The 24,914-nt window shown below is 37.7% G+C and overlaps 1 protein-coding gene across 26 annotated transcripts in view; it reads right to left on the bottom strand.

Annotated features, from left to right (window-relative positions):
* SUGCT (succinyl-CoA:glutarate-CoA transferase) overlaps positions 1–24,914 on the bottom strand; it is a 784,651-nt gene that overhangs the window by 389,853 nt on the left and 369,884 nt on the right. The gene's annotated exons all lie outside the window — the stretch shown is intronic.

The raw sequence follows: 24,914 nt of genomic DNA, 5'->3' as shown, positions 1-24,914 counted from the left end.
TCTTCCTGACCCAGGAATCGAACTAGGTCTCCCGTGTTGCAGGTGGATTCTTTACTAGCTGAACTACCAGGAAAGCCTCAATTCAATATTTGCTCACATTTTCTGACTGATCATATTTTATGACTAATTGTATTATTAAAACAAAAGTGGCCACTAAGAAACAAGTCCAATAACTCCTCTACGGCGGTAGTGAGAAAAACACTAGATTTGCAGTCAGGAGATATAACTCTGCTGCTTACTGTGTGGCCATAAGCAAGATGTTTAAGCTCCCCAAGTCTGTTTCCTCATCTTTAAAACAGGCATGACACCACCCACCCAACAGAGTTCTTGTGAGGTTAAAATCAGATAGCTTACAATCTGGCTGCCACCCCACTTTTCAATACTTGTATCTCACCACTTTCTCAACATGAGTCTCATGTTCTGGTCACATCAAAGTCTTTGAGGTTCTATAATGGTGAAGAAAGCTGAGCACCGAAGAATTGATGCCTTTGAACTGTGGTGTTGGAGAAGACTCTTGAGAGTCCCTTGGACTGCAAGGAGATCCAACCAGTCCATTCTGAAGGAGATCAGCCCTGGGATTTCATTGGAAGGAATGATGCTGAAGCTGAAACTCCAGTACTTTGGCCACCTGATGCGAAGAGTTGACTCATTGGAAAAGACTCTGATGCTGGGAGAGATTGGGGACAGGAGGAGAAGGGGACGACAGAGGATGAGATGGGTGGATGGCATCACTGACTCGATGGATGTGAGTCTGAGTGAACTCCAGGAGTTGGTGATGGACAGGGAGGCCTGGTGTGCTGCGATTCATGGGGTCGCAAAGAGTCAGACACAACTGAGCGACTGAACTGAACTGAACTGAATGGTGTCACATTCACCCTTCCCCTTTGTTTTGAATGCCTTCTTTGTCTATTTGGATAATACAGACTAACACTCAGGAAATCCTTCCCTGAATACCTCCAAGTGAAATCAGCTCCTTCTCTAGTCTCCAAGAACAACCTATACAAATCTTTATCCTAACGGTTACCTGTTTATTGGTCCAATTGACTGACTACACTATACCCTGCTTGAATTGCTAAACTATGCCTTCCATCTCATCATGTGTACCTAACCTAGCACATGTAACCCATGGTGGAAAAAAAAAAAAAATACTGGATGTTGATTAAATGAATGCATGACATAATACAAAAGCATTGAACTTAAGCTATTTGTGATATAGTAGGAATTCAGTTTATGTTAGCTGAATTTGATATTTAAACCCTTAGAGATGATGGATCCCATGGTTCACCATGATATCACTTCATTTTTGTGATTTAAACTTCTGAACAAAAATCACCAGTGGTTCTAAGATATATTTTATAAAGAAAATGAAAAATATCATCAAATGAATCCTGCATATGGTTAGCACACTCTGTTAAGAATATTTTATCTTGTTTGTATTAAGTTAGCATTAAGGACTTTCAGCTTACAAACCTATGAAACAGGCAAATTGATATATAAGAGTTCAATATACCACAAAGTTAAATTGTAAGCATGCTTTTATCAAGTTTCAGTGTGGTCACTGAATTCGATTGCTTAGCAGTAGTGTTTGAAGGGTTATATATACTTCCTGCCTTGGTCAGCTTGATTCTTTATTAAAACAATTGTATCTTCATGCCAAAAAATATATACTATATTTTGAACACCAATAAAGGCATAGGAAGAAAACTGATTCCAAATAGTCATCTTCTGCAGCTAAAAGTTACAGAACTACTCCCAACTTGCTATGCTATAATTAGAACTGTTCAAAAGGAATGAAATATAGCAAGAAAGCAAGAAACAAATAAACCTTTAGAGTGAATCACAGTACTTCGAGGCATAAACAAATATATCATTGAGGTTCTTGAATTAAGGAAATAGTTGACCAAAGAGGCAGACTACAGGCAGATGATTATGTGGGCAGAAATATGCAGGATAGGATTTAAAGGAAAGAAATTGAAGTCAGGTGAGCAATTAGGTTAAAAATCTCCAGACACTAGAACTCTAGGGGCATGTGGTCCACACTGAAGCTGAACAAACTGCGTATATTTTGCCCCATTTCTAGTTGGAAAACCCAACTTTTCATGTACTTTAGAACACAGAAAGATTATTTTAATTAATACTTTCTGTAGTAGGGATGAAATTTACATTCTTCAACTCACTTTAATTTCTATCTCTGATTGTATTTTCTTTATAAGCCTCATTTTTACTGATGGCAAAACAAACAAAAGGTTTTTTTTTAATAACTTGACAAAAGAAAAACTTTCCTCTTCCTTCTTCCCAAGATGATATTGTCTGTATGAAGAGGAGCAACCAGTTCTTTCTGGCTTCTGTTGAGATGTCCTGCATTCTGCCTAGTCCACGGGGAATTGTCTGCTATTGACACAGATTTCTCTGGCCCACTATTGTGGTATCAGTTTGGCACCCACTGTTGATGACCATGGAGTTTGCCATTGTGCCTGGTGGTGAGGTCTCCACATTCTGCACTGTGCTTTTTGGTCCACTGATCCTCCTGGAAGTGGGATAATGGAGTAGGAACAGGGACGAAGAAGCCTTCAGTTTTCTCTCTGCTGCACTAAGCAGATGCAGGACCCCACCCCACATACCTTCAGCCCTTCCTATCAGCCATTGATCCTCTACCATTCCAACATCATGTTGTACATTTTGCTATGACAGAGATCCTGCAATCTCCAGGGTTTTCCCAAGTGACTGGGAGCATCAACTTTCAATGTTCTTCAATTCAGACAAATCTATTAATATTTTGCTTCTCCCTCTCACTTTCAAGATCTCACCTGAAGGGGGTAGGATGAAGAAGGGAAGATATTCCATCAGCTTTCTGGACCTTATTCCCTTTCAATGACTCTCTCCTCCCACCCCCAACCATGTTGTGGGAACTTCCCATATGTTCTGAGCTGTGTTGTGTTCTGACCCAGGCTCTGTTCAATGATATCCACTCCAATTTTTATTTATAAGAAAATCATAACATACATCTTTTATTTCTTTCTCAAAAAAGAATGCCTTTTCAAACAAAAAGTACTTACTTCAAGATTATCATCTTACTATCAGTTCAGTTCAGTTCAGTCGCTCAGTCGTGTCTGACTCTTTGCGACCCCATGAGTCGCAACACGCCAGGCCTCCCTGTCCATCACAAACTCCTAGAGTTCACTCAGACTCACGTCCATCGAGTCAGTGACGCCATCCACCCATCTCATCCTCTGTCGTCCCCTTCTCCTCCTGCCCCCAATCCCTCCCAGCATCAGAGTCTTTTCCAATGAGTCAACTCTTCGCATCAGGTGGCCAAAGTACTGGAGTTTCAGCATCTTATTATAGACATGATCAATTCTATTTGAAAGTCCAAAGGCAAATGATGACTCTCTTGCTTTCAGCCAGGTCAATCTCTTCCCCCAAAAGTAATGGATATTATTGACTTAATGAGTCAGAAGATTCAAAGAACAAAGAGAAATTTGGTATTATAGGTAATCTAGATACATTATTTTAATATCTCCAAAATATCTTCAATGTGCATCTCAAGTCTAAATATCCAGTTCAGAGGAATTACTTTAGGTGAAGTTATATTTAACTTGAGCCAGTCTTAAGTTTCAATATAATTTAAAAATCATCCTTTTTTGTACAAAGTTTTCATTCATCAGAGAAAAGAGTACAAGAGTAAAAATCACAGGTCCTTTCTCACTAAGCAAAAGAATCCAAAATCTACTGGCCTAAAAGAATTTCCTGTTGTTAAAATATGGAGAAATTACTGTAATGGAATGCATTTTCTCATATGTAGAAATATAACCCATGACCAAAATATCACTAATTTACTTTTCATAAACGTGGGCCTGATTTTATAATATTTAAGTCACTTTAAGTCTGAACCATTCCTAGATGATATTCCAAGTAGCAATTTACACTGAAGTTGTCATAATCTTCTCTCTTTGGGGGAAATAGTTGATCAAACTAAAGAAGTCCACTTAAGGTCAGTAATAAAAGCTAAGACTGATTGTGCCTATTATATGCCAGAAACTGTTTTAAGGGCCTTATGTGTATTATTTCATCTCTTTCAAGGTAAGTATACTAATTATCTTATTTTACAAATGAAGAAATAGATGCATAAAAGGCTTCATAGTTTTCTCAACTTTGCTAAATGAATAAATACTCACCTCTAGTCTTTACATCTAACCACTATTCTGTGCTGCTTCACAGGTCAAGACGGTACTGAATTTAAGATGTAAAACTGAAAGAACTAGGCACAACAGACTCTGCTCTTTTTGCAAGGGTAAAAGAAGGGACTGAGATTCCATATTTAGAGTTTCCATGCAAAATAACCCCTAAACCATATGTTTCAAATGACCCAATCATTGGCTCTTTCATTCCTGATCATTTGACATTTTTAAGCATGAATCATCTAATGAAAAAATTACAGGGCTTTCTTTTGAACACATTGTTTATTTGTCACCAAGAGATCTCAGATACACTTTAAACAAATTCCTGCTATAAAGGAAAGACTACATACCCTCATGAATGGCATAATCCAAAAAAAGAAATTATTTAAAACAGCTCTAACACCTTTTCTAAATTTCCTACATTGTGAAATGACAGCAGTGTCTCCCTTTCAACACTGCCTTCTAGTCAATGTAAAAAGAAATAAACCATCCCCACATGCTCATATTTGGTGTTTACTTTTCCATCAGTCATCTAAAATGGGACGCAGGAAAAGGGATGTGTCTGTCTCTGTTAGAGAGAGGAGAAAAGTGAAGGGAAGAAAATCTAACGAAACAAGAGAGTTGCCAGATTTGGAACTGATTGAAAGAGTTTTGTGTCACCAAACATTTTTCAAAGACCTATCAATCTGCAACTCTTTTTATAAACCAACCTGTAATGACTGGTGTTTCCACACATTTTCTTCACACACAGTTGCTTCTGCATTTGGCAGTGCCTTTGATTTGAAAAGAATTTCAAACTTTAGATGATCACACAGAACCTTTTTGGCATCATGGAAAAGAATATTTAGATCATAAAGACTTAAAAGAATGTAAGCTAGAGTTCCAAGTAGTTTAAACTTTCATTACAGAAATGCTGAAAGCCACATTGCTGGGCTTACAAGTATGTTTATAAGTGATGCCATTTGTAACTCTGACTAATTAAATGAGAATTAAAAGGGATGAGAAAAAAAGCACAGATTAAAATTAATATTAAATGAAAAAAATAAATTCTACAATATTTCACAGACCGAACATCCTCAGCATGTTCTTATTCACATCTTCTGGCATCAAGGGAAAAACCACCTTGGAAAAACCAACAAATCCTTAAAATAACAGAAAAGTGCCAGCACTAACAGTTGTATACTTAGTAATCCCTGGGAAAATTCAAAGAAAGTGGAGTAATGAAATTTGTCACCTGCTGACTGGTTTCTGCTGCTCAGAAAACAAAAAGCACAGCAGACTGGAGTTCAGGATGTACAGCCAGAAGAGTATGGAATTCCTAACTGCAAAGAAACTGACGCCATTACAAATCCACACCTCATTCCCCATTCCAGCCCCCAAAACCACTGGTTCTCAAAAATTCAGTCCCCAGCCAGCACCATCAACATCATCTGGGAACATGTCAGGCCCCACCTTAGACTAACCAAATCAAAAACTCTGGGGAGGAGGCCCAGTAACCTGTGTTTTAATAAACTGTGGCGATTATCTTAAAGTACACTAAAGTTTGAGACCACTGCCTTAAACATCACAACTTGATCAGTAAAAAGGAGAGATGCCCTTCTTTGGTCTGCGACTCCTAAGAGTAAAAAAAAAAAAAAAAAAAGAATAATTATTGGGAGCTTACTATGAGCAAAGTACTCTTCATGACACATTACTTGTATTTACTCATTTAATCTTTATGCAACCCTGTAATTACTATGCCCATGCAACTCATTAGATAGACAGGCACAGTGAAATTAAGTTACTGAGAAAAGACAGGGCTATTATGAGAAGAATGAATTTCTTGAATGTACATTCACCAACAGCAACAGAAGTATAAACACTAGGAGGCCTGAAAAGAAAATTTTAATGTACCTTTAAAGCAACTTTTACTGGTAACAATCTTCATAAAATTTTGCAATTTCTCTTGATAGATGAACAGGTCGAGGTCTAATTTTTTCATGAATCAACTCCTTGAAAAGATTCCAGTCTGATATCCTTCATTATGGTCCAGAATGGGAACTGGACTGAGTCCAGCTAGCCAGATGCACTGAATAGTTTGGTCACAAGTAAAATGGAAGATATTGCAACCAGATTGTCCTCAGGTCTGACCAGCACAAAGTTCAAACACCATCTTTTACATCCCTCCTCTCATCCTCTCAGCCTTATCTAATCAATGGATATTCTCAGTTTCAGTGGACAGGAAATATATAAAGGAGCTCAAGATATAAAACAATTGTGTCTAAGTGTTAAAATGACAGCTAAAGTCAGGAAGTAAACAGCTGCCTCTTTTTTATTTCCTTATTTACTTCTATATTACCTCTTCCAGCAACCCAGGCTTGAAACTTTGCATGTCGCCTTTGAGCACTCCTCTTTCTTCACTGTCTCATCCAAGAAATCACTAAAACGTAACGTTATTTTGTTCAGACTCTTCTATATGTCACTGTCTTTCCATTCCAGCTTCCCCAACTTTATCTCAGACCCTCATCATCTCATCCTAGATTACCACAATGTTCTCATAATCTTTCTCCCTTATATTTATTATGGAGACCACTGTCAAATAAAGCTGCTTTTATCATGATGCTTCCTTGCTCAGAACACATAAGAAATACTCCACTGCTAACAGAATAAAGTCTAAACTCTTTAAACATAAATATAAACATCTTCACAGCCTGACTCCAGCTTTATCTCCAACTGTTTCCTTATGTGAATCCTAAACTCAAATCACAGTTGTATGGTCCCTGTCTCGAAAATACGTCATGAGTATTCCAGCAACTCTTCTCCAGCCCCAGCTTTGGACAAAAGATAAAAGATAGAAAATGCCAAAGTGAAAACAGGCATTAAAGCAGAGAATATAGTCTATTTACTAGGCAGGATTTAATTTAGATCAATGCTTCCAATTTGATTATTCTGTTATATGATATTTAGAAATACTAGGAGACTGGCGTGAAATGGTACCTCATAGTGGTTTTGATTTGCATTTCTCTGATAATGAGTGATGTTGAACATCTTTTCATGTGTTTGTTAGCCATCTGTATGTCTTCTTTGGAGAAATGTCTATTTAGTCCTTTGGCCCATTTTTTGATTGGGTCTTTTATTTTTCTGGAGTTGAGCTGTAGGAGTTGCTTGTATATTTTTGAGATTGGGGCATACACACTGAGGAAACCAGAAGGGAAAGAGACACGTGTACCCCAATGTTCATCGCAGCACTGTTTATAATAGCCAGGACATGGAAGCAACCTAGATGCCATCAGCAGATGAATGGATAAGAAAGCTGTGGTACATACACACAATGGAGTATTACTCAGTCATTAAAAAGAATACATTTGAATCAGTTCTAATGAGATGGATGAAACTGGAACCTATTATACAGAGTGAAGTAAGCCAGAAAGAAAAACACCAATACAGTATACTAACGCATATATATGGAATTTAGAAAGATGGTAACAATAACCCTGTGTACGAGACAGCAAAAGAGACACGGATGTATAGATCAGTCTTATGGACTCTGTGGGAGAGGGAGAGGGTGGGGAGATTTGGGAGAATGGCACTGAAACATGTATAATATCATGTATGAAACGAGTCGCCAATCCAGGTTCGATGCACTATACTAGATGCTTGGGGCTGGTGCACTGAGACGACCCAGAGGGAGGGTATGGGGAGGGAGGAGGGAGGAGGGTTCAGGATGGGGAACACAGGTATACCTGTGGTGGATTCATTTCGATATTTGGCAAAACTAATACAATATTGTAAAGTTTAAAAATAAAATAAAATTTAAAACTTTTGAAAAAAAATAAATCTTACTTGAAAGCTCAAAAAAAAAAAAAAAAAAGAAATACTAGGAGAAAATGCATGTGTCTAAGACTTCAATATAAAAAATAAAACTTTAACATAGGTCTTTGGTTAATCTATATAATAGCATTTGGATTAAATATTAAGCAAGTGCTATTCCAGATGCCAAAGATAAACACCTTTATAAAGGAAGAGAGCTTCAGATCCTGAGCTCCTAGAAGCACAAAACTTTAACATAGGTCTTTGGTTAATCTATATAATAGCATTTGGATTAAATATTAAGCAAGTGCTATTCCAGATGCCAAAGATAAACACCTTTATAAAGGAAGAGAGCTTCAGATCCTGAGCTCCTAGAAGCACTCGCCTTTCTTTCTCCATAAAACTGCTAGAGCCACAGATCCTAAGATTTGACCAAATTCACTGCTGAAGGAATAGAAATTCCTTTTGTCCTTGAAAAATAATTCTCCAACTACCAAAAACATTCAACTGAGTCCTTCAAATACAACTACTAAAACACTAACTAGAATCCCAAACATTTAAAGAAAACCAACAGAGTGATAAAAATGTTTCAAACAGATCTAATCTCTAAAAAATAAATCTCTTTAACAAGTGGTGCTGGGAAAACCGGTCAACCACTTGTAAAAGAATGAAACTAGAACACTTTCTAACACCATACACAAAAATAAACTCAAAATGGATTAAAGATCTAAACGTTAAGACCAGAAACTATAAAACCCCTAGAGGAGAACATAGGAAAAACACTGTTGGACATAAATCATGGCAGGATCCTCTATGACCCACCTCCCAGAATATTGAAAATAAAAGCAAAAATAAACAAATGGGACCTAATTAAAATTAAAAGCTTCTGCACAACAAAGGAAACTCTAAGCAAGGTGAAAAGACAGCCTTCAGAATGGGAGAAAATAATAGCAAACGTAGCAACTGACAAAGAATTAATCTCAAAAATATACAAGCAACTCCTACAGCTCAATTCCAGAAAAATAAATGACCCAATCAAAAAATGGTCCAAAGAGCTAAATAGACATTTCTCCAAAGAAGACATACAGATGGCTAACAAACACATGAAAAGATGCTCAACATCACTCATTATCAGAGAAATGCAAGTCAAAACCACAATGAGGTACCATTTCACGCCAGTCAGAATGACTGCGATCCAAAAGTCTACAAGCAATAAATGCTGGAGAGGGTGTGGAGAAAAGGGAACCCTCTTACACTGTTGGTGGGAATGCAAACTAGTACAGCCACTATGGAGAACAGTGTGGAGATTCCTTAAAAAACTGGAAATAGAAGTGCCTTATGATCCAGCAATCCCACTGCTGGGCATACACACTGAGGAAACCAGAATTGAAAGAGACACGTGTACCCCAATGTTCATCGTAGCACTGTTTATAATAGCCAGGACATGGAAGCAACCTAGATGTCCATCAGCAGATGAATGGATAAGAAAGCTGTGGTACATATACACAATGGAGTATTACTCAGCCATTAAAAAGAATACATTTGAATCAGTTCTAATGAGTTGGATGGAACTGGAGCCTATTAAACAGAGTGAAGTAAGCCAGAAAGAAAAACACCAATACAGTATGCTGCTGCTGCTAAGTCACTTCAGTCGTGTCTGACTCTGTGCGACCCCATAGACGGCAGCCCACCAAGCTCCCCCGTCCCTGGGATTCTCCAGGCAAGAACACTGGAGTGGGTTGCCATTTCCTTCTCCAATCCAATACAGTATACTAACGCATATATATGGAATTTAGAAAGATGGTAACGATAACCCTGTATGTGAGATAGCAAAAGAGACACAGATGTATAGAACAGTCTTTTGAACTCTGTGGGAGAGGGAGAGGGTGGGATGATTTGGGAGAATGGTATTGAAACATGTATAATATCATATAAGAAATGAATCACCAGTCCAGGTTCAATGTATGATATAGGATGCTCGGGGCTGGTGCACTGGGATGACCCAGAGGGATGGTACAGGGAGGGAGGTGGGAGGGGGGTTCAGGATTGGGAACACGTGTACACACATGGCGGATTCATGTTGCTGTATGGCAAAACCAATACAATATTGAAAAGTAATTAGCCTCCAATTAAAATAAATAAATTTAAATTAAAAAAAATAATGAAGAAGGTGATACTTGTTTTTAATACAATTATGTAAAGTTTAAAAAGAAAATAAAATTTAAAAAAAAGAATTTCTGAAATAGAAAGAACTTTTAAAAGTACTATAATTACAAGCAATGACACTAAAGGAAACATTGCATTCTTAAAAAAAAAAAAAAAAAAAACTCTTCAGAAGCAGGAATAGAAAGAAGAGGAAGAAAAGGACCAAAGGAAATAATGAGAATTTTTAGAAATTAAAAGCATTGTGACCGAAATAAAACAAATTGATAGATGAGTAAAAGTAAGATAGATATGGATAGGGATAAAGATTCAGTTAGTGATCTGGAATATCATAAGAATTCTTCCAGAGCATAGTAAAAAGGACAAAAAGTAGGTTTTAGCAAATATATTAAATATAAGAACAAGATATAAGGAATCAGCATATAGTGTAAGAAACAATATTAGCATTCTTCACCAACAATCTAATGTCCAGTGAAATATTTAGAAAATTATTAAAATTAATGAGTTTAGTAATCTAGATGGAGACAATATATAAAATCAGCAGCTATCTTATATGCTAGCACAAATTAGAAGATGAAACCCATAAAGATTCCATTCAGAATTCAAATACTCATATGATAACTAAAAGTAATGATAAAGTAAATAAATAAAACATACATGTAGGGAAACTGTCAGTCTTACTAAGGAATATCAGTTCAGTTCAGTTCAGTCGCTCAGTCGTGTCCGACTCTTTGCGACCCCATGAATCGCAGCATGCCAGGCCTCCCTGTCCATCACCAATCCTGGAGTTTACCCAAACTCATGTCCATCGAGTCAGTGATGCCATCCAGCCATCTCATCCTCTGTCATCCCCTTCTCCTCCTGCCCCCAATCCCTCCCAGCATCAGAGTCTTTTCCAATGAGTCAACTCTTCACATCAGGTGGCCAAAGTACTGGAGTTTTAGCTTTAGCATCATTCCCTCCAAAGAAATCCCAGGGCTGATCTCCTTCAGAAAGGACTGGTTGGATCTCCTTGCAGTCCAAGGGACTCTCAAGAGTCTTCTCCAACACCACAGTTCAAAAGCATCAATTCTTTGGTGCTCAGCCTTCTTCACAGTCCAACTCTCACATCCATAGATGACCACTGGAAAAACCATAGCCTTGACCAGACGGACCTTTGTTGGCAAAGTAATGTCTCTGCTTTTAAACATGCTATCTAGGTTGGTCATAACTTTTCTTCCAATGAGTAAGCATCTTTTAATTTCATGGCTGCAGTCACCATCTGCAGTGATTTTGGAGCCCCAAAAAATTAAGTCTGACACTGTTTCCACTGTTTCCCCATCTATTTCCCATGAAGTGATGGGACCGGATGCCATGATCTTAGTTTTCTGAATGTTGAGCTTGAAGCCAACTTTCTCAGTCTCCTCTTTCACTTTCATCAAGAGGCTCTTTAGTTCCTCTTCACTTTCTGCCATAGGGCTGGTGTCATCTGCATATCTGAGGTTATTGATATTTCTCCCAGAAATCTTGATTCCAGCTTGTGTTTCTTCCAGCCCAGCATTTCTCATGATGTACTCTGCATATAAGTTAAATAAGCAAGATGACAATATACAGCCTTGACGTACTCCTTTTCCTATTATATTCCTAAGGAATATAATAAGGCTTAAATCTGAGAGAAACACCATGCTGCACCATGCTGCTGGATGGGAAGATTTAATATTGTAAAAGTGTAAATTTGTCCCCAAATTAATCTATAAATTAAAGAAAGTCTCTCATGTCATTCTAAATTCTACATAAAATAGATTGAGATAAGAAAGAACATTTTTTAAAAAGAAAAATTGACCTAAATACTATGCAAGTATGGTAATTAAAAGCCAGCAAGAAACTAATCCAGATATGTATATACTGAACAGTAAACAGAATTAAAAACCCAGAAAAATATCTATGTCTATGTGAAATTTGTCATAATAAGGGTAATATTTCAAACCAGCAAGAAAAGGAAGACTACAACTATAAATGGCACTGGGATATTTGGTTTTTCACTTGAATGAAAAACAAAACAAAAAAACTAAGTTATATTTTGATCTCACAATGTAGACAAAAATTCTTAATGTAATAAAGAGCTAGAGATGAAGCTATAAAAATGTCAAAGAAAAAACAAATATGACTATTTTAATAACTTTGAGACGAAAGATCTTCTTAAACAAAGACAAGAAAAAACTGACTTATATGAGTACATTAAAAACCAAAATGTTCTGTTTGCCAATCAACAAAAAAAAGTATAAATAAAATTATAAGGCAAGCAACACTAGTGGAAAATTTTACTGTTTATAAATAGAAAATGGGTTAAAATCCATAATGAAGTGAAGTGAAATGAAAGTTGTTCAGTAAGTCGTTCAGTCATGTCTGACTCTTTGTGATCCCATGGACTATATGGTCCATGGAATCCTCTAGGCCAGAAAACTGGAGTGGGTAGCTGTTCCCTTCTCCAGGGGATCTTCCCACCCTGGGATCAAACCCAGGTCTCCCGCATTGTAGGCAGATTCGTTACCAGCAGAGAAGACCAAGAACACTGGAATGGGTAGCCTATCCCTTCTCCAGGGGATCTTCCTGACCCAGGAATCCAACTGGGGTCTCCTCATTGCAGGTGGATTCTTTACCAGCTGAGCTATCAGGGAGGCCCTCAAATCCATAATATACAAGCATTAAAATTAAAATCCAATCAAAAAATAGGCAAAGATTTTAGCAGTTAAAACAAACACACATTAAATAATTCTCCTTCTTATTTTCACTCTAGAAAATGAAAGTGTTAGTGCCAGTGTTTATAAAATGCAAATGCCACCTCTTTTTGCCGAGCAGATTAGTGAAAGCTGCAAAGGCTGATAATATCTAGTACTGGTGATGCTAAGGGAAAACAAGTACCACAATTCAGTTTTGATTGGTGTGTAAATAAGCACAGCCTTTTGAGAAACATTTTGGTGGTTCTACTAAAATTTAAATCAAGCTTATCAACTCAGCCAGAAATAATGCTTCAAAGAATTTATTCAAGAAATACCCAAGTAAGCCAAGATAAATATGAACATATTCATTGTCTTACTATGTGTTATCAGTCAATATTTCAAGTCAGACAAATACCATCTAAATAAATCTGCATTCCCATATCCCAATGTGCAATCTTTGAAAATAATAGATATTTAAATAATTAATAAAACATTATCATAATATATAAGTAATAATTAATTAATGATTATACAACAATTAAAAGCCATTCTCTAAAAATAAGAATTGCTGACCACAGCATTGCCTACAACTGCACAAGACCCTTAGCCACTGCATAATAAATATTTACATGGAAAATTTTTGTCCCTACTTTTAGGTCCAAAATACAACGTACTGTGTCCACTGAGTCAATAATATTTGTTCTGTACTATGGCAACCCACTCCAGTACTCTTGCCTTGAAAATCCCATGGACGGAGGAGCTTGGTGCAGGCTACTATCCATGGGGTCGCAAAGAGTTGGGCACGACTGAGAGACTTCAAATAGACCAGCACAGCAGGCAGAATAATAAACCCTCAAAGATGTCTGCATCCTAATCCCCAGAACCTGTGAATGTGTTATTTCACACAGCAAAGGACTTTCCAAGTGAGATAAGGTCAAGGAGATTAACCTGGATAATCTGGGTATGATCACAAGGGTCCTTATAAGAGGAAAAAGGGAGGCAAGAATCAAAGTGATATAGTATGAGGAAACCCAACTGACCATTTCTAGCTTTAAAGATATAAGGAAGTCATGAGAAGTATGGGCAGTTATAGAAACTGGAAAAAGGAAGGAAATGAATTCTCCTCTAGAGCCCCCAACTGATTTTAGCCCAGTAAGACCTATTTCAGACTTCACACCTCCAGGATTATAAGAAAATATATTTGTATTATTTTAACCCATTATGTGAAAATTTGTTTTAGCAATAATAGAAAACTAATACAATCAGACACTGTATTAGGCTAAAAAAAAAATCTAAGATATCTTTTTGTCTTTGAAATCACAGTTCTTCCAGTGGAGGAAATAGACACAAATTATAATTCTTAAGATAGACATTAAATGTCAAGGTGTAAGATTTTCTGCTTCCTTTAAATTATGTTAAATTTCATTATATCTGCTGATAGTCTCATGTTAGAAATCTGTAGATGTTCCAGATGTCTGTGTGTTAAATAAAATTGATTTTGGAGGTTTGATATTATTGACTGAAAGAAATAAAAATCGCAACTTTGTTCTCAGTATCTCAGTCATTGCTATTAGAACATTCTTCATGTCTTTCTGAATTCTATAGATAATGTTATAAATGACTTATTATTAAAAGAAGGATAAAAGGGACATTTACTTCAATATTTCATTGTCAGCGTCACTTAACAGTTTGGCAGACATTAATTATGACACATTATTGAGTATTTATGCATAAAATGGTTTATGTAAAAGATTTTGAATCCTGAATTTTTTAGAAATTAACTGAAATGTTTGTGTCAGTTGAAGTTTCTTACTGGGATTTAATAAATAAACAACATGGGAATTTACTATGAAGGAAGAGAATTGCTGGCATTGTAGAACCTTACAATAGTAGTGTGAACCCCTAGGCAGCAGAGACAGAAAATGACTTGTAAATATGCAAATAAGAAGAACGTTGGCTTGTAATTTGGAGGTTATTCCTACATTGCCTATAGTAAAAGTGAAAGTGTTAGTTTCTCAGTCTTGTCTGACTCTAAGTGACCCCATGGACTGTCGTCCGCCAGGCTCCTCTGTCCATGGAATTCTACAGCAAGAATACTGGCGTGGGTAACCATTCCCTTCGCCAAGGGCTCTTCCTGACCCAGGGATCGAACCCTGGTCTCCTGCATTGCAGGCAGATTCTTTACTGGCTGAGCTACCAGGAAAACCCACAATGCCTATATGTTGGCCTAAGTAATCAACCAAAACTAAGAGAGAATAGGACAGCTAGTCTAGATATTCCCTTGATGGAAAATGTCAAGTATTTATGAGATGTTTTGCTTCATGGTACATTTAATATATATACAAAGTTTTTTCCAAGTTAAATTGTTTTTAGAAAACTTTTAGTATCAATCAGGGTGGAATTGGGGGACAGAAACCATACCATTTCTCTTTTCAGGGACAATCTAATTACAACAATTCTCCAATGAAGTTGTTAGCTGGGTAACTGAGGAGATAAAAAGGGAACTCAAAGGTGTTTCAAAGGTAGCAACTACAGGAAGCAGTTACCACTCCTAGGAGCAGGGGAAGCAATAGTTAGAGACAGTTAGAATTATCAAACTTAGAACCCTAGAGGAAGGGGCCCTGAAGCTAAAACTCAGATTTCTGAGAAGTGTTGGTGAAATACAGCTGATTTACCTGAGACTAGACAATTAATTTTGAAGTTAGTTCTTCAAATGTTGGGAAAACTGCAAGCTTGATTCCGCTGCTGCCACATAAGAAGAACTGCCATTGTCACAGTGAAAGGAGTGCTGTTGGGGTGATGATCATGGAAACCACAAATGAATTGGAGTCCATGGGAAGAAAGCAGAGAAAAACATGAAAGAGAAACACTTTCCCTCCACTTCCTACCTTGCTGACTCCCTCTCATGTCTCCTCTCAGATTGAAACAAGAAGTCAGGTGGCAAAGTAGAAATATGGTTTAGCATCCCAACCCCAGCCTCACCAAGTATAATATAGAAGGGAGGATATTCAGCTGAGAAACAACTTAGTAACTTGTCTACCTGTTTGGCAGCTCCCATCCATGTGTACCCTTCCATAAAAAACAACAACAACACAACTCAGTATTTCCACTTAACAAGCTGCAACTATTCTTAGTGCAAATAAAGACATCGTCTCACCAAACAGTAGAGACAAAAATCTCCAAAGTCATGGTATGCATCCCTGTGCTGCATTATTTCCCAAATTTAGTCAGTCCCATTGAATTTTCTGTTACCTAGCAGTAAACGGAAAATAATCTCTCAAAAGCTGTAAATTAAGAAAGAGGAGATATAAGAAAGTTAACATATACAAATATATATGTATATTCATACAAACATGAACAAGAGGAAAAATATATATAGCTGCTACAGTCTTTATGTGACTGGTCACAAGCCTGTCACTGATGGATCTAACTTCCTTCTGTCACTATCTATTGGACCTGGGACTACTAACAGACTCGCAAAAGCATGCCCCGAGTTTCAGACATGGTTTTCCTGCCCCCATTACGTAGTTATTATTTTGTCGCTAAGTCGTGTCTGACTCTTTTGTGACCCTCTGGACTGTAGCCCTCCAGGCTCCTCTGTCCATGAGATTTCCCAGGCAAGAATAATGGAGGGGGTTGACATTTCTTTCTTCCAGGGATCTTCCAGAGTCAAGGATCAAACCAGCGTCTCCTAGGTCTCCTGCATTGGCAGATGGATTCTTTACCATTGAGCCACCAGGGGAGCCTGTTGTGTAATATTAACCCTATTTCCCCTTGGTAATCAGGGTCAATTACCAGCCAGCAGTAACAGCCTTGGTTCAGTGAAGCCTGTTGTTTCAGTGGCATTCAGAGAATCCCCATATAGTCAAGCGGCAATCTCATCTTCCAGTCAATGAATTATTATGCATCACCTGGTAGAGGTATTCTTTCCTTAGGAAACAAGACCACCAAACTAGCAGAGCTTACAGTTGGAGAGAAAGAAGAAAATATTCTGATAATGTAGATTATTAGATATTATAGTAATTTATAGTGATATCTACTTACAGAACTGCATGGATTATTAAAAGATATGTGAACTCACTCAGCAACAGTGAGTAGTACACAGGAGGCCCTCAACAAACTCCCAGCTGGCACTAGTGGTAAAGAATGTGTCTGCCAGTTCAGGAGACACGAGAGATGCAAGTTTGATCCCTGGGTCGGGAAGATCCCCTGGAGCAGCAAATGACAACCTGCTCCAGTATTTTTGCCTGGGAAATTCTATGGACAAAGGAGCCTAGCGGGCTATAGTCCACGGGGTCACAAAGAGTTGGACACCACTGAGCACTAGGGAGGACTAGTAATGACAATAGTGAAAGTGAAAGTCACTCAGTCATGTCCAATTCTTTGCAACCCCATGTATATACAGTCCATGGCATTCTCTAGGCCAGAATACTGGACTAGGTAGCCTTTCCCTTCTCCGGGGATCTTCCCAACCCAGGGATTGAACCAGGTCTCCCACATTGCAGGAGGATTCTTTACCATCTGAGCCACATGGGAAGGAATGACAATAGTGGCAACTTTAATAAGAACTTACATTTATTGGGCCTTCAGTCAGTCACTCAATCATGTCCGACTCTTTGCAACCCCATGAACTGCAGCACGCCAGGCCTACTTGTCCATCACCAACTCGCGGAGTCCACCCAAACCCATGTCCATTGAGTTGGTGATGCCAGCCAACCATCTCATCCTCTGTCGTCCCCTTCTCCTACTGCCCTCAATCTTTCCCAGCATCAGGGTCTTTTCAAATGAGTCAGCTCTTTGCATCAGGTGGACAAAGTATGTACCAAATACTGGACTCAGCAATATTTACGTTATCTCATTTAATCATCACAACAACCTTTCAATTGCCAATATTATAGTCACCATTTTACAAAGGAGGAAACCAAGGTTTAGAGAAGAGTGACTTGTTCAAGATGACGTAACTAGTGACAGAGACAACCGAAATGGCTCCGATTCCAAAAGCCATGTGCTTGATTAGTAAGGAAAGAGAAAGGAGAAAGGGAGGGAGGGTGAAAGGGAGGAAAGGAGGGTGAAAACAAGGGAAGGAAGTCCTTGAAATTAAATTGTTTAATTGCTCAGTTAATAATGCAATACTTTAGAACTTAAAGACTCTGTAACAATAAATTCATGTGGATCCCCTCCCATTTAATTGTAGACAAGTGAAAAGACATCACTGCTTCTATTTTGACCACTCCCAGTTTTACTTTTATTTTTCATAATCTAGTACTAATTTTCACTAGTATTCTTCAGGACATGATGACTTAACACCACTGAACTGTAAACTTAAAAATGGTTAAGGTGTTAGATTTCATGTTATGTGTATGTTACAATTAAAATTAAAATTGAGAAATCAGAAAAAAAAATCCTTCAGCTATTTTTGCAACAAAATTGTTTACTACCTCTGGGTTGAAATCTTGCTATAAAACCAAAATAGTGGCAATTATACCTGCCAATCTGAAGGATAACTATAAGCAAATGTGTCCCTTTTATACTTTTTTTAAAATTTTAATTAATTTTTATTGTAATATAATTGCTTTATAATGTTGTGTTAGTTTCTGTTGTAGAGCAAAGTGAATCAGCCATATGTATACATATATCTCCTGTGTTGTGGATTTCTTTCCCATTTAGGTCACCACAGAGCACTGAGTAGAGGTCCCTGTGCTACACAGTAGATTCTCATTAGTTATCTGTTTTGTACATAGTACCCATAGTGTATATATGTCAATCTCAATCTCCTAATTCATCCCACCCCTGTCCTTTCCCCCTTGTTGTTCAATTTTATACTTTTCCATCCTTTCTCCTGCCACCTGAATTGTAGCAGTAACACCTCCTTCAGTGACTCTGCAGTGGCACAGGAGTGAACTGCCAACTTCTAAGGGCAAAACAAGACCCTTGATTCAATTTGTTTTACCTGGGCTGCTTTTGTTCACACACAAGAATTAACACAGAAGTGAGAGCACAGACAGGGTGGCAAGTCCCTCATCTCGAATCTGGTTTGTCCAGACCAAGAATTTGTTCTGTTCTCCTCCCTACTGACCAAATGACTTGAAAGAGTGCTAGTTGCTTAAATTTTGTAGCCTTTTCTTAAAAATATAATGGTCTATATTTTATCAAATTCCTTTCCTAACCATTATTTCACTTGATCTCATGATAACCTTGGGAGATCAATATTATTGTCATTTCACACACGTATAACAAAGCTGAGGTTTACAGGGTTAAAGCTACTCAAGATTGTAGGACAGAAACCCAGATTTTCTCACCCAAATTTCTTTCAAACCATGAAAGCTCCTAAAAAGTTTAACTTTAATTGACACCAGAATTTCTTCAACCTGTCTCATTTCTAGTCCTTCTAATTATATTCAACACTATATACTGACAATTATAGGCATTTTAGTGTTGTAAGAATATTGTGGGTCTTTTTAGAATTGTCTTTATTCCACACATCTAGGAAACTTGCTATTAGTATCCTCTAAATAGGAATTGAGTGACAATCTTTATTAGGACTTTTCTGTTTCTTCTACCACAATAAAAACTTCCACAGTACCTCCTTTTAATTATTCTTTATGTCTATTGTTTATTTCCAAACTTTAAAATCAAAAGGCTTTTCAAAAAATTAGTCTAATTCTAAAGCATCATATTCACATACTATCGGTAACTCTGTCATTTATTTAGCACGTGGAATGAATGAGCAGTTGAATGAGTTTTTCAACAAAGTTGAACTTTGTTGGACATCTTTGCAAATCATCATAGTTCTGCACTAGAGTTTCATCAAATTCACACTGCCTTTGTCTTGGCAATGGAAGGCTCCCCTACTGAAGGAAAATTCATTTGTATTATTAAGCAAAAATAAACTTTGTTTGTTATTATAAGCTAATGAAACTTACCAATAGCTTGTCTTATCATTTATGATTATCACCCCCATTACAACACTTTTTATTATAAATTCTGCTTTTCTAACAATTTATTTCAGAGACTTAATTCAGACATATGCTGTCAGGATTTTTGCAACATTTTCTTACTTTCAGCTCAAAGAATTTTTTTGTATCTGCTGTACATATGCATCTTATGACATCTCCTACACAGTGTCATTTTATTTTTGTCTTTGTTTATTCTATTTATTTGTTTGCTTAAATTATTTATTTTAAGTATTTATTTTATTCATTTTTTTGTTTATTTAAATTATCTACTCTGAAATAATTAGCTCTTCTAATACCAACACTTTACACACCCATGGTACAACTATCAAACCTAAGAAAATAATATTAAGATCCCCTGGAGAAGGAAATGACAACCCACTCCAATATTCTAGCCTGGGAAATTCCATGGACAGAGGAGTCTGATAGGCTACAACCCATGGGGTCATAAAAGAGTCAGACACAGCTTAGTGACTAAATAACAAAATGAAATGAACTATAGACTTTATTCAGATTTCACTAGCTTTTCCACCAATGTCCTTTCCTATGCTAGAATCCAATTCCAAATGACTGACTTACTATTAATCACTACTACTTATTCTTTAGTATTAGTGATCTGATGTTGCTCAGACTACGGAGTTGAAGTATGTCTTTGAGTTTTCTCTGCTTTAAGGTTATTACTCCTTCTATTGTAGTTGTTTCCCAGGTGGAACAAGAGGTAAAGAATCCACCTGCCAATGCAGGAGCCACAGGAGACATAGGTTCAATCCCTGGGTTGGGAAGATCCCTTGCAGAAGGAAATTGCAATCCATTCCAGTATTTCTTGCCTGGAGAATCCCATGGACAGAGGGGCCTGGTGGGCCACAGTCCATGTGGTCACAAACAATAGGACATGACTGAAGCAAATGAACCCAGATCTCCTACATTGCAGGCAGATGCTTTACCATCTGAGCCTTGGGGAAGCTAAAAATGAACACACACACATTAGCGAATATTTTTGGGGGGGAGAATGGTGATATATTGCACATATTATGCTTTTCCATAACATTTACCCACTAACTTAAACACTCACTGGTGGATTTTTCTTACAGCAATCTTACAGTGATGTTCTAATGGTTCTTTCTATTTCCTTCATTCTTTCTACATTTATTAACAAAAATACATCTGTAAAGAAGACTTGTCCTTTAACTTCCATTTATTTATTTTATCACCTATTATGCCAATATGAAAAAAAAGATATTTATTTTATTATTTTAGTTGTAATTCAAATAATTCTGACGGTTTTTTTTTATTGTCATTTAAATCATTTGTTTTTTAATTTGTTCTAAATTTGGCCACTGGGAATTCTTTCAGCTTAGTTCCTACATCTTTTCAATGTCCCCATACTTTTTTTTCTTTTATTGTTTAGTATTTCCTTATTTTCTGGCATCACCAAATGTCCAAGTTTATCTTGGATTTTTCTACTCAACCTTGGAATCAACTACTACTCCAATAAGCTCTGATACTTTTTAATGGACAATGATATTTAAAAAGCAAGACCTGGAGGCAAAATATGTTCATGACTACTGGGGATTCACTGCTTCTCGGACATCATGTGTATACATATGAACCAAGTCATGTATATATATATATACATATATATATATATATATACACACACACACACAAACATACATACATATATATATATGTACTTCTGTGTCTCTGTTTATATTGAGAACACAAGGGTTAATAGTGGTATTTTCAATCTAGCATCACACAGTTCATTCTATTATTCTTTCTATGATAGGTGATAAATTCTTTTACAACATAGAAAATAAAAAGATGGCTTTCATTATCTACGATATATTCACATATGTTTTCAACCCTAATATACATGTAAAGTAGTTGCAGAATTTCTAACCTATGCCCATTTGAAAAATAAATCTATCAGTTACATAGCGTACATTTGTAGGCATGTTGTAATTTTTGTCTCTATCTTTACAGTAGCAAGTCAAAACATTGTTTCCCAAAGTTGCTTAGCTCAGCTCCTTTCCTCCCTGTCTCTTTCGGGGTAGTTATGTCATTCATTTGTCATACTCTAGATTGCACCTTGGGTTTTCTTGACATGCTGGTTGACTTTTTGGGGACACACATACTCTTTACAGTATAGAGTTGCATGGATTTTGAAGCATAAAGTCCTATATTGACCACCACAGATCAGATCAGTTGCTCAGTCGAGTCTGACTCTTTGTGACCCCATGAATCACAGCACGCCAGGCTTCCCTATCCATCACCAACTCCCGGAGTTCACTGAGACTCACGTCAATTGAGTCAGTGATGCCATCCAGCCATCTCATCCTCTGTCGTCCCCTACTCCTCTTGCCCGTAATCCCTCCAAGCATCGGAGTCTTTTCCAGTGAGTCAACTCTTTGCATGAGGTGGCCAAAGTACTGGAGTTTCAGCTTTAGCATCATTCCTTCCAAAGAAATCCCAGGGCTGATCTCCTTCAGAATGGACTGGTTGGATCTCCTTGCAGTCCAAGGGACTCTCAAGAGTCTTCTCCAACACCACAGTTCAAAAGCATCAATTCGTTGGCCCTCAGCCTTCTTCACAGTTCAACTCTCACATCCATACATGACCACAGGAAAAACCATAGCCTTGACTAGACGGACCTTTGTTGGCAAAATAATGTCTCTGCTTTTGAATATGCTATCTAGGTTGGTCATAACTTTCCTTCCAAGGAGTAAGCGTCTTTTAATTTCATGGCTGCAGTCACCATCTGCAGTGATTTTGGAGCCCAGAAAAAAAAAGTCTGCCACTGTTTCCACTGTTTTCCCATCTATTTCCCATGAAGTGATGGGACCGGATGCCATGATCTTCGTTTTCTGAAAGTTGAGCTTTAAGCCAACTTTTTCACTCTCCTCTTTCACTTTCATCAACAGGCTTTTCAGTTCCTCTTCACTGTCTGCCATAAGGGTGGTGTCATCTGCATATCTGAGGTTATTGATATTTCTCCCGGCAATCTTGATTCCAGCTTGTGCTTCTTCCAGCCCAGGGTTTCTCATGATGTACTCTGCATAGAAGTTAAATAAGCAGGGTGACAATATACAGCCTTGACGAACTCCTTTTCCTATTTGGAACCAGTCTGTTGTTCCATGTCCAGTTTTAACTCTTGCTTCCTGACCTGTATACAAGTTTCTCAAGAGGCAGGTCAGGTGGTCTGGTATTCCCATCTCTTTCAGGATTTTCCACAGTTTATTGTGATCCACACAGTCAAAGGCTTTGGCATAGTCAATAAAGCAGAAATAGATATTTTTCTGGATCTCTCTTGCTTTCTCGATGATCCAGCGGATGTTGGCAATTTGATCTCAGGTTCCTCTGCCTTTTCTAAAACCAGCTTGAACATCTGGAAGTTCACAGTTCATGTATTGCTGAAGCCTGGCTTGGAGAATTTTGAGCATTGCTTTACTAGCGTGTGAGATGAGTGCAATTGTGCGGTAGTTTGAACATTCTTTGGCATTGCCTTTCTTTGGGATTGGAATGAAAACTGACCTTTTCCAGTCCTGTGGCCGCTGATGAATTTCCAAATTTGCTGACATATTGAGTGCAGCACTTTCACAGCATTATGTTTTAGGATTTGAAATAGCTCAACTGGAATTCCATCACTTCCACTAGCTTTGTTCGTAGTGATGCTTTCTAGGGCTCACTTGACTTCACATTCCAGGATGTCTGGCTTTAGGTGAGTGATCACACCATCATGATTATCTTGTTCATGAAGGTCTTTTTTGTACAGTTCTTCTGTGTATTCTTGCCACCTCTTCTTAATATCTCCTGCTTCTGTTAGGTCCATACCATTTCTGTCCCTTATCAAGCCCATCTTTGCATGAAATGTTCCCTTGGAATCTCTAATTTTCTTGAAAAGGTCTCTAGTCTTTCCCATTCTGTTGTTTTCCTCTATTTCTTTGCATGATTTTTGAGGAAGGCTTTCTTATCTCTTCTTGCTATTCTTTGGAACTCTGCATTCAGATGCTTATATCTTTCCTTTTCTCCTTTGCTTTTCGCTTCTCTTCTTTTCACAGCTATTTGTAAGGCCTCCCCAGACAGCCATTTTGCTTTTTTACACATCTTTTCCATGGGGATGGTCTTGATCCCTGTCTCCTGTACAATGTCACGAACCTCCATCCATAGTCATCAGGCACTCTATCAGATCTAGTCCCTTAAATCTATTTCTCACTTCCACTGTATAATCATAAGGGATTTGATTTAGGTCATACCTGAATGGTCTAGTGGTTTTCCCTACTTTCTTCAATTTAAGTCTGAATTTGGCAATAAGCAGCTCATGATCTGAGCCACAGTCAGCTCCTGGTCTTGTTTTTGTTGACTGTATAGGGCTTCTCCATCTTTGGCTGCAAAGAATATAATCAGTCTGATTTCGGTGTTGACCAGCTGGTCATGTCCATGTGTAGAGTCTTCTCTTGTGTTGTTGGAAGAGGGTGTTTGCTATGACTAGTGTGTTCTCTTGGCAAAACTCTATTAGCCTTTTGCCCTGCTTCATTCCATATTCGAAGGCCAAATTTGCCTGTTACTCCAGGTGTTTCTTGACTTCCTACTTTTGCATTCCAGTCCCCTATAATGAAAAGAACATCTTTTTTGTGTGTTAGTTCTAAAAGGTCTTTTAGGTCTTCATAGAACTGTTCAACTTTAGCTTCTTCAGCGTTACTGGTTGGGGCATAGACGTGGATTCCTGTGATATTGAATGATTTGCCTTGGAAACGAACAGAGATCATTCTGTCATTTTTGAGATTGCATCCAAGTACTGCATTTCAAACTCTTCTGTTGACCATCATGGCTACTCCATTTCTTCTAAGGGATTCCTGCCTGCATTAGTAGATATAATGGTCATCTGAGTTAAATTCACCCATTCCAGTCCATTTTAGTTCGCCGATTCCTAGAATGTTGACATGCACTCTTGCCATCTCCTGTTTGACCACTTCCAATTTGCCTTGATTCATGCACCTAACATTCCAGGTTCCTATGCGATATTCCTCTTTCAGCATCGGACCTTGCTTCTATCACCAGTCACATCCACAACTGGGTATTGTTTTTGCTTTGGCTCCATCCCTTCATTCTTTCTGAAGTTATTTCTCCAC

This window comes from Bos grunniens, chromosome 4, assembly GCF_055505025.1.
Source record: "Bos grunniens cultivar Pamir isolate PY7600 chromosome 4, Bosgru_T2T1.0, whole genome shotgun sequence".
In the NCBI taxonomy this organism is placed as follows: domain Eukaryota; kingdom Metazoa; phylum Chordata; class Mammalia; order Artiodactyla; family Bovidae; genus Bos; species Bos grunniens.
The sequence above is the reverse complement of the archived record's forward strand: the minus strand, read 5'-3'. Positions and strand labels throughout refer to the sequence as shown.